This window comes from Leuresthes tenuis, unplaced genomic scaffold (genome assembly GCF_036924035.1).
Source record: "Leuresthes tenuis unplaced genomic scaffold, fLeuTen1.0.hap1 SCAF_108, whole genome shotgun sequence".
Lineage (NCBI taxonomy): Eukaryota > Metazoa > Chordata > Actinopteri > Atheriniformes > Atherinopsidae > Leuresthes > Leuresthes tenuis.
Window position 1 is genome coordinate 1 of NW_027325462.1, and position 11833 is coordinate 11833.

The 11833-nt window shown below is 42.7% G+C and overlaps 2 non-coding genes across 2 annotated transcripts; both read right to left on the reverse strand.

Annotated features, from left to right (window-relative positions):
• Nucleotides 1-1207: 1207 nt before the first annotated feature.
• LOC140287075 (U2 spliceosomal RNA) lies at nt 1208-1391 on the reverse strand. The gene has a single exon (XR_011911441.1). It is a non-coding gene; the product is annotated as a U2 spliceosomal RNA (small nuclear RNA).
• A 309-nt stretch (nt 1392-1700) lies between these two features.
• Nucleotides 1701-1814, reverse strand: LOC140287091 (U5 spliceosomal RNA). Its single transcript, XR_011911452.1, has one exon. It is a non-coding gene; the product is annotated as a U5 spliceosomal RNA (small nuclear RNA).
• Between the last annotated feature and the right edge of the window lie 10019 nt (nt 1815-11833).

The window sequence follows — 11833 nt, forward strand, 5'->3', positions numbered from 1 at the left end:
ATCAGTGTGGCTTAGACTTTAAAGAAGAAATCAAAGATGTCAAAAAGGAAATGTCAGTTTTAGCAGAAATAAAGAGTAAAGGAATTTTTGTAAGAAGCAGGGAGCAGGAAATTGAGGAAGGTGAAAAAGAAAGAAAGTTATAAATAAAAAGGAGTGTATTCAAAATCTAAAAAGAGAAGATGGGTTTTTAACAAAATCCACACAAGAGATGATTGAAACTGTACATACCTTTTTTAGTAACATGTACAAAGAGAAACCAGTGCACTTGGAAACATCGGCAGAAATCTTAAAATTCGTTGACAAAACCGTAAAAGAGAATGCACACTTGACACAGAATTTTACTGCTTTAGAGTTAAAAAAATGCCTAACAGGTTTTAAGAGAAGTCGAGCTCCGGGTTTAGACGGGCTTCCTGCAGAATTCTATCTGACCTATTGGGACCTTTTATCATCAGACATTTTAGATGTTTTTAAAGATTTTGAAAAACTCGACCGACTGCCTGACAGTTTTAGAGTGGGAATAGTGACTCTACTTTATAAAAAAAATGATAAGACTGACCTAAAGAATTGGAGGCCCATCACACTTTTAAACTTTGACTGTAAACTTTTTAGCAAGGTTTTAGCGACACGGATGTCCTCTGTTTTAGAGGAGGTAATTCACCCAGACCAAGCTTGTGCCATCTCAGGGAGACAACTCACCGACAGCCTCGTACTGATTCGAGACATCATTGATTACGCTAGAGACAGAAACACCCGGCTTGTCATCTTAAATTTAGACTTTGAAAAAGCATTTGATCGGGTCTCGCATCAATATCTCTTTCAGGTGTTGCAGCCATCGAAAAGGGCCCGATTGTTCCTACTTGGTGAGCTTTGCTTGGTTGAGACGCTTGCCCCCCCCCCCCCTGCTCCTCGGCTGACCAAGTAGAAACAATCTATTCGATGGCTGCCTTGTCTTTTACTCTGTGCAAAAGACAAGGCAGCCACAAACACCACGGGAACACCGTATTGAGGCTTTGTTCTGACCACTCATTCGGTGTCGCGTTTCTTTCAAGCAATTCTCCCGGTTAGCCCGCACTCGGCTCGCTCCCAGAGCCGTGTTAAAGTCCACTTCACATTCACTCTCTTTTCTCAGCAGATTAAAAGAAAGTTTCATCTTGGGCTCCCTGAAACTTCCATCCTGCACCGCTGTTTGCTTTTTCACAAGAGCAGAGGAGAGCGCACCGTTCCCAGCGGCACTGCAGTACCGGGTCGAGGCTTGGAGTGAACGGAGCAAGCTTCTTTTTCAACTCCTATTCTTAAAAATCCATTTAATATGTTGTCCTCGTATAGATGACATATTAAACTGATAAGAACAGATACTACACTTGATCTTAGCCAAAAGGCCGAGAAGCGATAACTGTCCACTGATTCAGGTCCGAGGGCCCTTTGCTGGCACAATGCGCACTTTTAGCAGTGTTCTTTTTATGGCCATAGGTGGCCAGAGTGTCACGTTGCACCTCCGCCCACACGCTGCACTGAGCACTCTTCAGCCCTTTTAAATGGTATAACTTTGCACTCCCGCATGCTCCAGCAAGCACCATTCAAGCAACAACTTTGCACTCCAGCTTCGAACATCGGCACAGTCGCAACAAGTAAGGCGACTCTACTCAGAGAAGTCACTCTGCAAAGTAGCAAGATTTCTTTTGCACAGACAGAAAGGGCTTCACCCGCAAAGGTAAAGCCTGCCAATAATAGAAACAACTCATTAGTGCTGCTCTCCACGGAAGTCTTTAGTAAAAGGCGAAAGACTTGTATGTTATGAAGAGAAACCAGAGTACGATTATCCGTCACTGCGGGAGCAGGGCATCAGGCTAGTTGGTATAGCCACCTTCCCCATGGTGAGCTTTGCTTGGTTGAGACGCTTGCCCCCCCCCCCTTGCTCCTCGGCTGACCAAGTAGGAACAATCGGGCCCTATTCGATGGCTGCCTTGTCTTTTACTCTATGCAAAAGACAAGGCAGCAACAAAAACACCACGAGAATCCCGTATTGAGGCTTTGTTCAGACCGCTCATTCGGTGTCGCGTTTCTTTCAAGCAATTCTCCCGGTTAGCCGACACTCGGCTCGCTCCCATAGCCGCGTTAAAGTCTACTTCGCATTCACTCTCTTTTCTCTGCAGACTCTTGGGATTTTATCTATAAAATGAATTCCTTCACTCAAACTATGTTAAAACTGCTTTGTCGTTCATATTTACCATGTCTAGAAAGATTTAAACAAAAAAAACAACGTTGTACTTTGCAGTAAAAGAAAGAGCAAATCTAAAGTGCTAAAACTGCTAAACCGCTAATCTGTTACATGTAAGGCAGATGTCAAATTCACCGAAATAGGATCTAAGGCTATTCGGCCAATCGAGCTGTAGCAGCTTCGGTAAAAGAGTATAAGTTGAAGAGTTTGTGAATAAAGGTGTGCGCACACATAGTGAGCTGTAGGAAAATAGGCAGGGAGCAATGCCGGCTGGGGTATATGTTCTTGTATGTTGTCTGACTGTTTGATTTGAATGTGTTGTGTAAGTGTCCTGAAATGTTATATGTTTGGGCTGTGTGACATGCTTAATGCTTGTCAGTAGCTACCCACTTATTCATATATAGCAACTGACAACATAAGAAGTCTGGACATACTTTGATAGTAGTTGTAGAAGTATCCTTATTGATAATAGATAAACTAATTCATAGTGATAGAACAGTAGATGAACAGGTGCCTGCACGTCTCACGAAAATAAAATGGGTGTATGATTGCTGACGGCAGAGCAATACTGCCAAACTTATGAGTTCTTGTGGCAAACTTGATTCAGTGTCTTGACGTGTATACGCTGTTTCGCTGACTTGATTGTCACAAGAAACAAAGTGTGTTTGATAAGATCCGACCATTTTATTACGGGAGGATCAGTATGTATGGATTCTGATGTGACTGATAAACCCATTCGTATCTTAAGCATAATCTAATACGTGAGACAACGCCCTGGCACACAATCAAAAAAAAAAAGAGAGAGCGGTTTTGTGTCCCCACAGTCCATAATGTAGAAAAGAGAGAAAAAAGCCTTTCTGATTTGGTGTGTGTGCTCATAGTGCAGAGTGTAGAGAAAAGAGAGAAAAGAAAGCCGTTTTGGTGTCACGGGTGTTGTGACTTACACACACACATTTCTGAATTGAGAAAAGAAATTATTTTAGAGGAAGCAGTAGAGTTTAGATCCCACATTTGTTGATAGGCATTCATTTATTTCTTCACTTCTGATGAAGTTTCAACAATAAACAACAAACTTTGTATTATGAGAAAGAACCAGACTCATTCTTCAGGAATCCGAAAATAAGCTCTATTTTATGAGTTATGCACGAATTCGGATTCTCCTATAAAACGAATTCATTAACTCAAACCAAGTTAAGACTGCTTTGTCCTTCATATTTATTCATGTCTAATCAAGTTTCAACGATAAACAACGTTGTACTTTGTAGAATGAGAAAGAACTTCTTCAGCAATAAGCATCTCTCGACATATGACGAAATACAGATTTTGCTATAAAATTAATTCCTTCTATCAGCCTGACTTAAAACTGTTTGTCCTCCTTATTTATCCACTTCAAATCAAGTTTCAACAATTAAAAAAAATTGTAGTTTGAGAAAGAACAACTTAATCTTCAGCAATCAGTATAAAAAGAGGGTAACAAAAGGTGCAAATGCCAACCATACATCACTAAAAGGTGGAGCGGAAGTATTCAGCTGCAAGTAGGTGAAAAAGCGGGAGGAGAGGTCTTCGGATGAGAGTGGGTGAGAATTTCCTACCATACAAGAATGGTGGAGAGGAAGCTGTGATTGGCCGACAATAGTAAAAAGCAGGTGAGAAAAGGTGCGAATGTCAAAACATACATGATCAAAACAGGGAGCGGAGGTGTTTGGCTGCGACAAGGTGTGAATGTCCACCCATAATTAATGAAAAACGGGCAACAAGTAGGTTCGAATGCCCAACCATACATCATCAAAAGCAGGAGTGGATGTGTTCGGCTTCAAGAAGGTATGAATGTCCATCAATAATTGCTATAAAACATGAAAGAAAATTTTCGAATATCAAACCGCACATAATCATAAACGGGAGAGGAGGTGTTCCGCTGCAAGAAGGTGTGAATATCCACCCATAATTACTGAAAAATGGGTAAGAAAAGGTGCGAATGCCCAACCATACATCATCAAAAGCAGGAGTGGATGTGTTCGGCTACAAGAAGGTTTGAATGTCCAACCATAGTTTGTAAAAAGCGGGTAAGAACAGGTTTGTATGCCCGACTGTACACAATCAAAAGAGGGAGCGGAGTTGTTCAGCTACAAGAAGGTGTGAAAGTCCGACCATGGTTTGTAAAAAGCGGGTTTGAACAGGTTCGTATGCCCGAATATACACCATCAAATGCGGGAGCGGAGGTGTTCGGCTGTGAGTAGGTGTGAATCTCCAACCATAATTGCTGAAAAATGTGTTAGAAAAGGTAAGAATGCCGGTCCATACATCATCAAAAGCGGGAGAGGTGGTGTTCGGCTGCAAGTAGGTGTGAATGTCCAGCCATAATTACTCACAAATGGGTAAGAAAAGGTAGTATTGCCAGACCATACATGATCAAAACAGGGAGCGGAGGTGGTTAAGCTGCAAGAAGGTGTTAATGTCCGACTAAAGTTTGTAAAAAGCGGGTAAGAAAAGGTGCGAATGCCCGACAATGTATGATCAAAAGAGGGAGCGGAGGTTTTCGGCTGAAAGAAGGTCTGAATGTCCATCAATAATTGCTAGAAAACATGAAAGAGAATTTTCGAATATCAAACCGCACATGATAATAAGCGGGAGAGGAGGTGTTCAGCTGCAAGAAGGTGTGAATGTCCACCCATAATTACTGAAAAATGGGTAAGAAAAGGTGCGAATGCCTAACCATACATCATCAAAAGAGGGAGCGGAGGTGTTCGGCTACAAGAAGGTTTGAATGTCCAACCATAGTAAGTAATAGGCGGGTAAGAAAAGGCTCGAATGCCAGACTATATACCATCAAAAGCGGAAGCGGAGGTGTTCGGCTGCAAGACGGTGTGAACGTCCGACCAAAGTTTGTAAAAAGCAGTTAAGAAAAGGTTCGAATATCTAACCAAACATAATCAAAAGCGGGAGCAGAGCTGTTCGACTGCAAGTAGGTGTGAATGTCAGATCATAATTTGCAAAAAGCTGATGAGAAAGGGTGAGAATGCCCGACTATACATCATCAAATGTGGGAGCGGAGTTGTTCGGCTGTGAGTAGGTGTGAATCTCCGACCATAATTGCTGAAAAATGTGTTAGAAAAGGTAAAAATGCCGGTCCATACATCATCAAAAGCGAGAGAGGTTGTGTTCGACTGCAAGTAGGTGTGAATGTCCAGCCATAATTACTCACAAACGGGTAAGAAAAGATAGTATTGCCAGACCATATATGATCAAAACAGGGAGCGGAGGTGGTTCAGCTGCAAGAAGGTTTGAATGTCCGACTAAAGTTCAAATATATTAACAAAAGCGGGAGGAGAGGTCTTCGGATGAGAGTGGTTGAAAATTTCCAACCATAATGTATAAAATGCGGTGAAAAAAAGGTGTGATAGAACACTAAAAGGTGGAGCGGAAGTGTTCGGCTGCAAGAAGGTGTGAATGTCCGACTATATTTGGTGAAAAGCAGGTGAAGCAAGGTCTGAATGCCCAACCTTACATCATCAAAAGCGAGATCAGAGGTGTTTGGCTGCAAGAAGGCCATAGTTTGCCAAAAGCGGGTAAGGTGCGAATGTCCGACTAAATATCAACAAAATTTGGGGCGGAGGTCTTCGGATGCAAGTGGGTGTGAATGTCCGACTATATTTGGTGAAAAGCAGGTGAAGCATGGTCTGAATGCCCAACCTTACATCATCAAAAGCGAGATCAGAGGTGTTTGGCTGCAAGAAGGCCATAGTTTGCCAAAAGCGGGTAAGGTGCGAATGACCGACTAAATATCAACAAAAGTGGGGACGGAGGTCTTCGGATGCAAGTGGGTGTGAATATCCCACCATACAAGTATGGTGGAGAGGAAGCTGTGAATGGCCGACCATAGTAAAAGGCGGGTGAGAGAAGGTGCGAATGTCAAACCATACATAATCAAAACAGGGAGCAGAGGTGTTCTGCTGTAAGAAGGTGTGAATGTCCAACCATAGTTGGTAAAAAGCGGGTAAGAAAAGGTTAAAATACCCGACTGTACACAATCAACAGCGGGAGCGGAGTTGTTCGGCTACTAAAAGGTGTGAAAGTCCGACCATGGTTTGTAAAAAGCGGGTAAGAAAAGGTGCGAATGCCCGACAATGTATGATCAAAAGAGGGAGTGGAGGTTTTCGGCTCCAAGAAGGTCTGAATGTCCAACCATAATTTGTAAAAACCGGGGAAGAAAAGGCTCGAAAGCCCGACTATACACCATCAAAAGTGGGAGCGGAGGTGTTCAGCTGCAAGACGGTCTGAATGTCCATCAATAATTGCTAGAAAACATGAAAGAAAATTTTCGAATATCAAACTGCACATGATCATAAGCGGGAGAGGAGGTGTTCAGCTGCAAGAAGGTGTGAATGTCTACCCATAATTACTGAAAAATGGGTAAGAAAAGGTGCGAATGCCTAACCATACATCATCAAAAGAGGGAGCGGAGGTGTTCCGCTGTAAGACGGTGTGAATGTCCGACCATAGATGGTAAAAAGCGGGTAAGAAAAGGTTAAATTACCCGACTGTACACAATCAAAAGAGGGAGCGGAGTTGTTCAGCTAAGAGAAGGTGTGAAAGTCCGACCTTGGTTTGTAAAAAGCGGGTAAGAAAAGGTTCGTATGCCCGAATATACACCATCAAAAGCGGAAGCGGAGGTGTTCGGCTGCAAGATATTGTGAACGTCCGACCAAAGTTTGTAAAAAGCAGTTAAGAAAAGGTTCGAATATCTAACCAAACATAATCAAAAGCGGGAGCAGAGCTGTTCGACTGGAAGTAGGTGTGAATGTCAGATCATAATTTGCAAAAAGCTGATGAGAAAGGGTGAGAATGCCCGACTATACACCATCAAATGCGGTAGCGGAGTTGTTCGGCTGTGAGTAGGTGTGAATCTCCAACCGTAATTGCTGAAAAATGTGTTAGAAAAGGTAAAAATGCCGGTCCATACATCATCAAAATCGGGAGAGGTGGTGTTCAGCTGCAAGAAGGTCTAAATGTCCATCAATAATTGCTAGAAAACATGAAAGAAAATTTTCGAAAATCAAACCACACATGATCATAAGTGGGAGAGGAGGTGTTCAGCTGCAAGAAGGTGTGAATGTCCACCCATAATACCTGAAAAATGGGTAAAAAAAAGGTGCGAATGCCCAACCATACATCATCAAAAGCAGGAGTGCATGTGTTCGGCTACAAGAAGGTGTGAACGTCCAACCAAAGTTTGTAAAAAGCAGTTAAGAAAAGGTTCGAATATCCAACCATACATAATCAAAAGCGGGAGCAGAGCTGTTCGACTGCAAGTAGGTGTGAATGTCAGATCATAATTTGCAAAAAGCTGATGAGAAAGGGTGAGAATGCCCGACTATACACCATCAAATGCGGTAGCGGAGTTGTTCGGCTGTGAGTAGGTGTGAATCTCCAACCATAATTGCTGAAAAATGTGTTAGAAAAGGTAAAAATGCCGGTCCATACATAATCAAAATCGGGAGAGGTGGTGTTCAGCTGCAAGAAGGTCTAAATGTCCATCAATAATTGCTAGAAAAAATGAAAGAAAATTTTCGAAAATCAAACCACACATGATCATAAGTGGGAGAGGAGGTGTTCAGCTGCAAGAAGGTGTGAATGTCCAACCATAATACCTGAAAAATGGGTAAAAAAAAGGTTCGAATGCCCAACCATACATCATCAAAAGCAGGAGTGCATGTGTTCAGCTACAAGAAGGTGTGAACGTCCAACCAAAGTTTGTAAAAAGCAGTTAAGAAAAGGTTCGAATATCCAACCATACATAATCAAAAGCGGGAGCAGAGCTGTTCAACTGTAAGTAGGTGTGAATGTCAGATCATAATTTGCAAAAAGCTGATGAGAAAGGGTGAGAATGCCCGACTATACACCATCAAATGTGGGAGCGGAGTTGTTCGGCTGTGAGTAGGTGTGAATCTCCGACCATAATTGCTGAAAAATGTGTTAGAAAAGGTAAGAATGCCGGTCCATACATCATCAAAATCGAGAGAGGTTGTGTTCGGCTGCAAGTAGGTGTGAATGTCCAGCCATAATTACTCACAAACGGGTAAGAAAAGGTAGTATTGCCAGACCATATATGATCAAAACATGGAGCGGAGGTGGTTCAGCTGCAAGAAGGTTTGAATGTCCGACTAAAGTTCAAATATATTAACAAAAGCGGGAGGAGAGGTCTTCGGATGATAGTGGTTGAAAATTTCCAACCATAATGTATAAAATGCGGTGAAAAAAAGGTGTGATAGAACACTAAAAGGTGGAGCGGAAGTGTTCGGCTGCAAGAAGGTGTTAATGTCCGACTATATTTGGTGAAAAGCAGGTGAAGCAAGGTCTGAATGCCCAACCTTACATCATCAAAAGCGAGATCAGAGGTGTTTGGCTGCAAGAAGGCCATAGTTTGCCAAAAGCGGGTAAGGTGCGAATGTCCGACTAAATATCAACAAAAGTGGGGGCGGAGGTCTTCGGATGCAAGTGGGTGTGAATATCCCACCATACAAGTATGGTGGAGAGGAAGCTGTGAATAGCCGACCATAGTAAAAGGCGGGTGAGAGAAGGTGCGAATGTCAAACCATACATAATCAAAACAGGGAGCGGAGGTGTTCTGCTGTAAGAAGGTGTGAATGTCCAACCATAGTTGGTAAAAAGCGGGTAAGAAAAGGTTAAAATACCCGACTGTACACAATCAATAGCGGGAGCGGAGTTGTTTGGCTACTAAAAGGTGTCAAAGTCCAACCATGGTTTGTAAAAAGCGGGTAAGAAAAGGTGCGAATGCCCGACAATGTATTATCAAAAGAGGGAGTGGAGGTTTTCGGCTGCAAGAAGGTCTGAATGTCCAACCATAATTTGTAAAAACCGGGGAAGAAAAGGCTCGAAAGCCCAACTATACACCATCAAAAGTGGGAGCGGAGGTGTTCAGCTGTAAGACGGTCTGAATGTCCATTAATAATTGCTAGAAAACATGAAAGAAAATTTTCGAATATCAAACTGCACATGATCATAAGCGGGAGAGGAGGTGTTCAGCTGCAAGAAGGTGTGAATGTCTACCCATAATTACTGAAAAATGGGTAAGAAAAGGTGCGAATGCCTAACCATACATCATCAAAAGAGGGAGCGGAGGTGTTCCGCTGTAAGACGGTGTGAATGTCCGACCATAGATGGTAAAAAGCGGGTAAGAAAAGGTTAAATTACCCGACTGTAAACAATCAAAAGAGGGAGCGGAGTTGTTCAGCTAAGAGAAGGTGTGAAAGTCCGACCTTGGTTTGTAAAAAGCGGGTAAGAAAAGGTTCGTATGCCCGAATATACACCATCAAAAGCGGAAGCGGAGGTGTTCGGCTGCAAGATATTGTGAACGTCCGACCAAAGTTTGTAAAAAGCAGTTAAGAAAAGGTTCGAATATCTAACCAAACATAATCAAAAGCGGGAGCAGAGCTGTTCGACTGGAAGTAGGTGTGAATGTCAGATCATAATTTGCAAAAAGCTGATGAGAAAGGGTGAGAATGCCCGACTATACACCATCAAATGCGGTAGCGGATTTGTTCGGCTGTGAGTAGGTGTGAATCTCCAACCATAATTGCTGAAAAATGTGTTAGAAAAGGTAAAAATGCCGGTCCATACATAATCAAAATCGGGAGAGGTGGTGTTCAGCTGCAAGAAGGTCTAAATGTCCATCAACAATTGCTAGAAAACATGAAAGAAAATTTTCGAAAATCAAACCACACATGATCATAAGTGGGAGAGGAGGTGTTCAGCTGCAAGAAGGTGTGAATGTCCACCCATAATACCTGAAAAATGGGTAAAAAAAAGGTGCGAATGCCCAACCATACATCATCAAAAGCAGGAGTGCATGTGTTCGGCTACAAGAAGGTGTGAACGTCCAACCAAAGTTTGTAAAAAGCAGTTAAGAAAAGGTTCGAATATCCAACCATACATAATCAAAAGCGGGAGCAGAGCTGTTCGACTGCAAGTAGGTGTGAATGTCAGATCATAATTTGCAAAAAGCTGATGAGAAAGGGTGAGAATGCCCGACTATACACCATCAAATGCGGTAGCGGAGTTGTTCGGCTGTGAGTAGGTGTGAATCTCCAACCATAATTGCTGAAAAATGTGTTAGAAAAGGTAAAAATGCCGGTCCATACATAATCAAAATCGGGAGAGGTGGTGTTCAGCTGCAAGAAGGTCTAAATGTCCATCAATAATTGCTAGAAAACATGAAAGAAAATTTTCGAAAATCAAACCACACATGATCATAAGTGGGAGCGGAGTTGTTCGGCTGTGAGTAGGTGTGAATCTCCGACCATAATTGCTGAAAAATGTGTTAGAAAAGGTAAGAATGCCGGTCCATACATCATCAAAATCGAGAGAGGTTGTGTTCGGCTGCAAGTAGGTGTGAATGTCCAGCCATAATTACTCACAAACGGGTAAGAAAAGGTAGTATTGCCAGACCATATATGATCAAAACATGGAGCGGAGGTGGTTCAGCTGCAAGAAGGTTTGAATGTCCGACTAAAGTTCAAATATATTAACAAAAGCGGGAGGAGAGGTCTTCGGATGATAGTGGTTGAAAATTTCCAACGATAATGTATAAAATGCGGTGAAAAAAAGGTGTGATAGAACACTAAAAGGTGGAGCGGAAGTGTTCGGCTGCAAGAAGGTGTGAATGTCCGACTATATTTGGTGAAAAGCAGGTGAAGCAAGGTCTGAATGCCCAACCTTACATCATCAAAAGCGAGATCAGAGGTGTTTGGCTGCAAGAAGGCCATAGTTTGCCAAAAGCGGGTAAGGTGCGAATGTCCGACTAAATATCAACAAAAGTGGGGGCGGAGGTCTTCGGATGCAAGTGGGTGTGAATGTCCGACTATATTTGGTGAAAAGCAGGTGAAGCAAGGTCTGAATGCCCAACCTTACATCATCAAAAGCGAGATCAGAGGTGTTTGGCTGCAAGAAGGCCATAGTTTGCCAAAAGCGGGTAAGGTGCGAATGACCGACTAAATATCAACAAAAGTGGGGGCGGAGGTCTTCGGATGCAAGTGGGTGTGAATATCCCACCATACAAGTATGGTGGAGAGGAAGCTGTGAATGGCCGACCATAGTAAAAGGCGGGTGAGAGAAGGTGCGAATGTCAAACCATACATAATCAAAACAGGGAGCGGAGGTGTTCTGCTGTAAGAAGGTGTGAATGTCCAACCATAGTTGGTAAAAAGCGGGTAAGAAAAGGTTAAAATACCCGACTGTACACAATCAATAGCGGGAGCGGAGTTGTTCGGCTACTAAAAGTGTGAAAGTCCGACCATGGTTTGTAAAAAGCGGGTAAGAAAAGGTGCGAATGCCCGACAATGTATGATCAAAAGAGGGAGTGGAGGTTTTCGGCTGCAAGAAGGTCTGAATGTCCAACCATAATTTGTAAAAACCGGGGAAGAAAAGGCTCGAAAGCCCGACTATACACCATCAAAAGTGGGAGCGGAGGTGTTCAGCTGCAAGACGGTCTGAATGTCCATCAATAATTGCTAGAAAACATGAAAGAAAATTTTCGAATATCAAACTGCACATGATCATAAGCGGGAGAGGAGGTGTTCAGCTGCAAGAAGGTGTGAA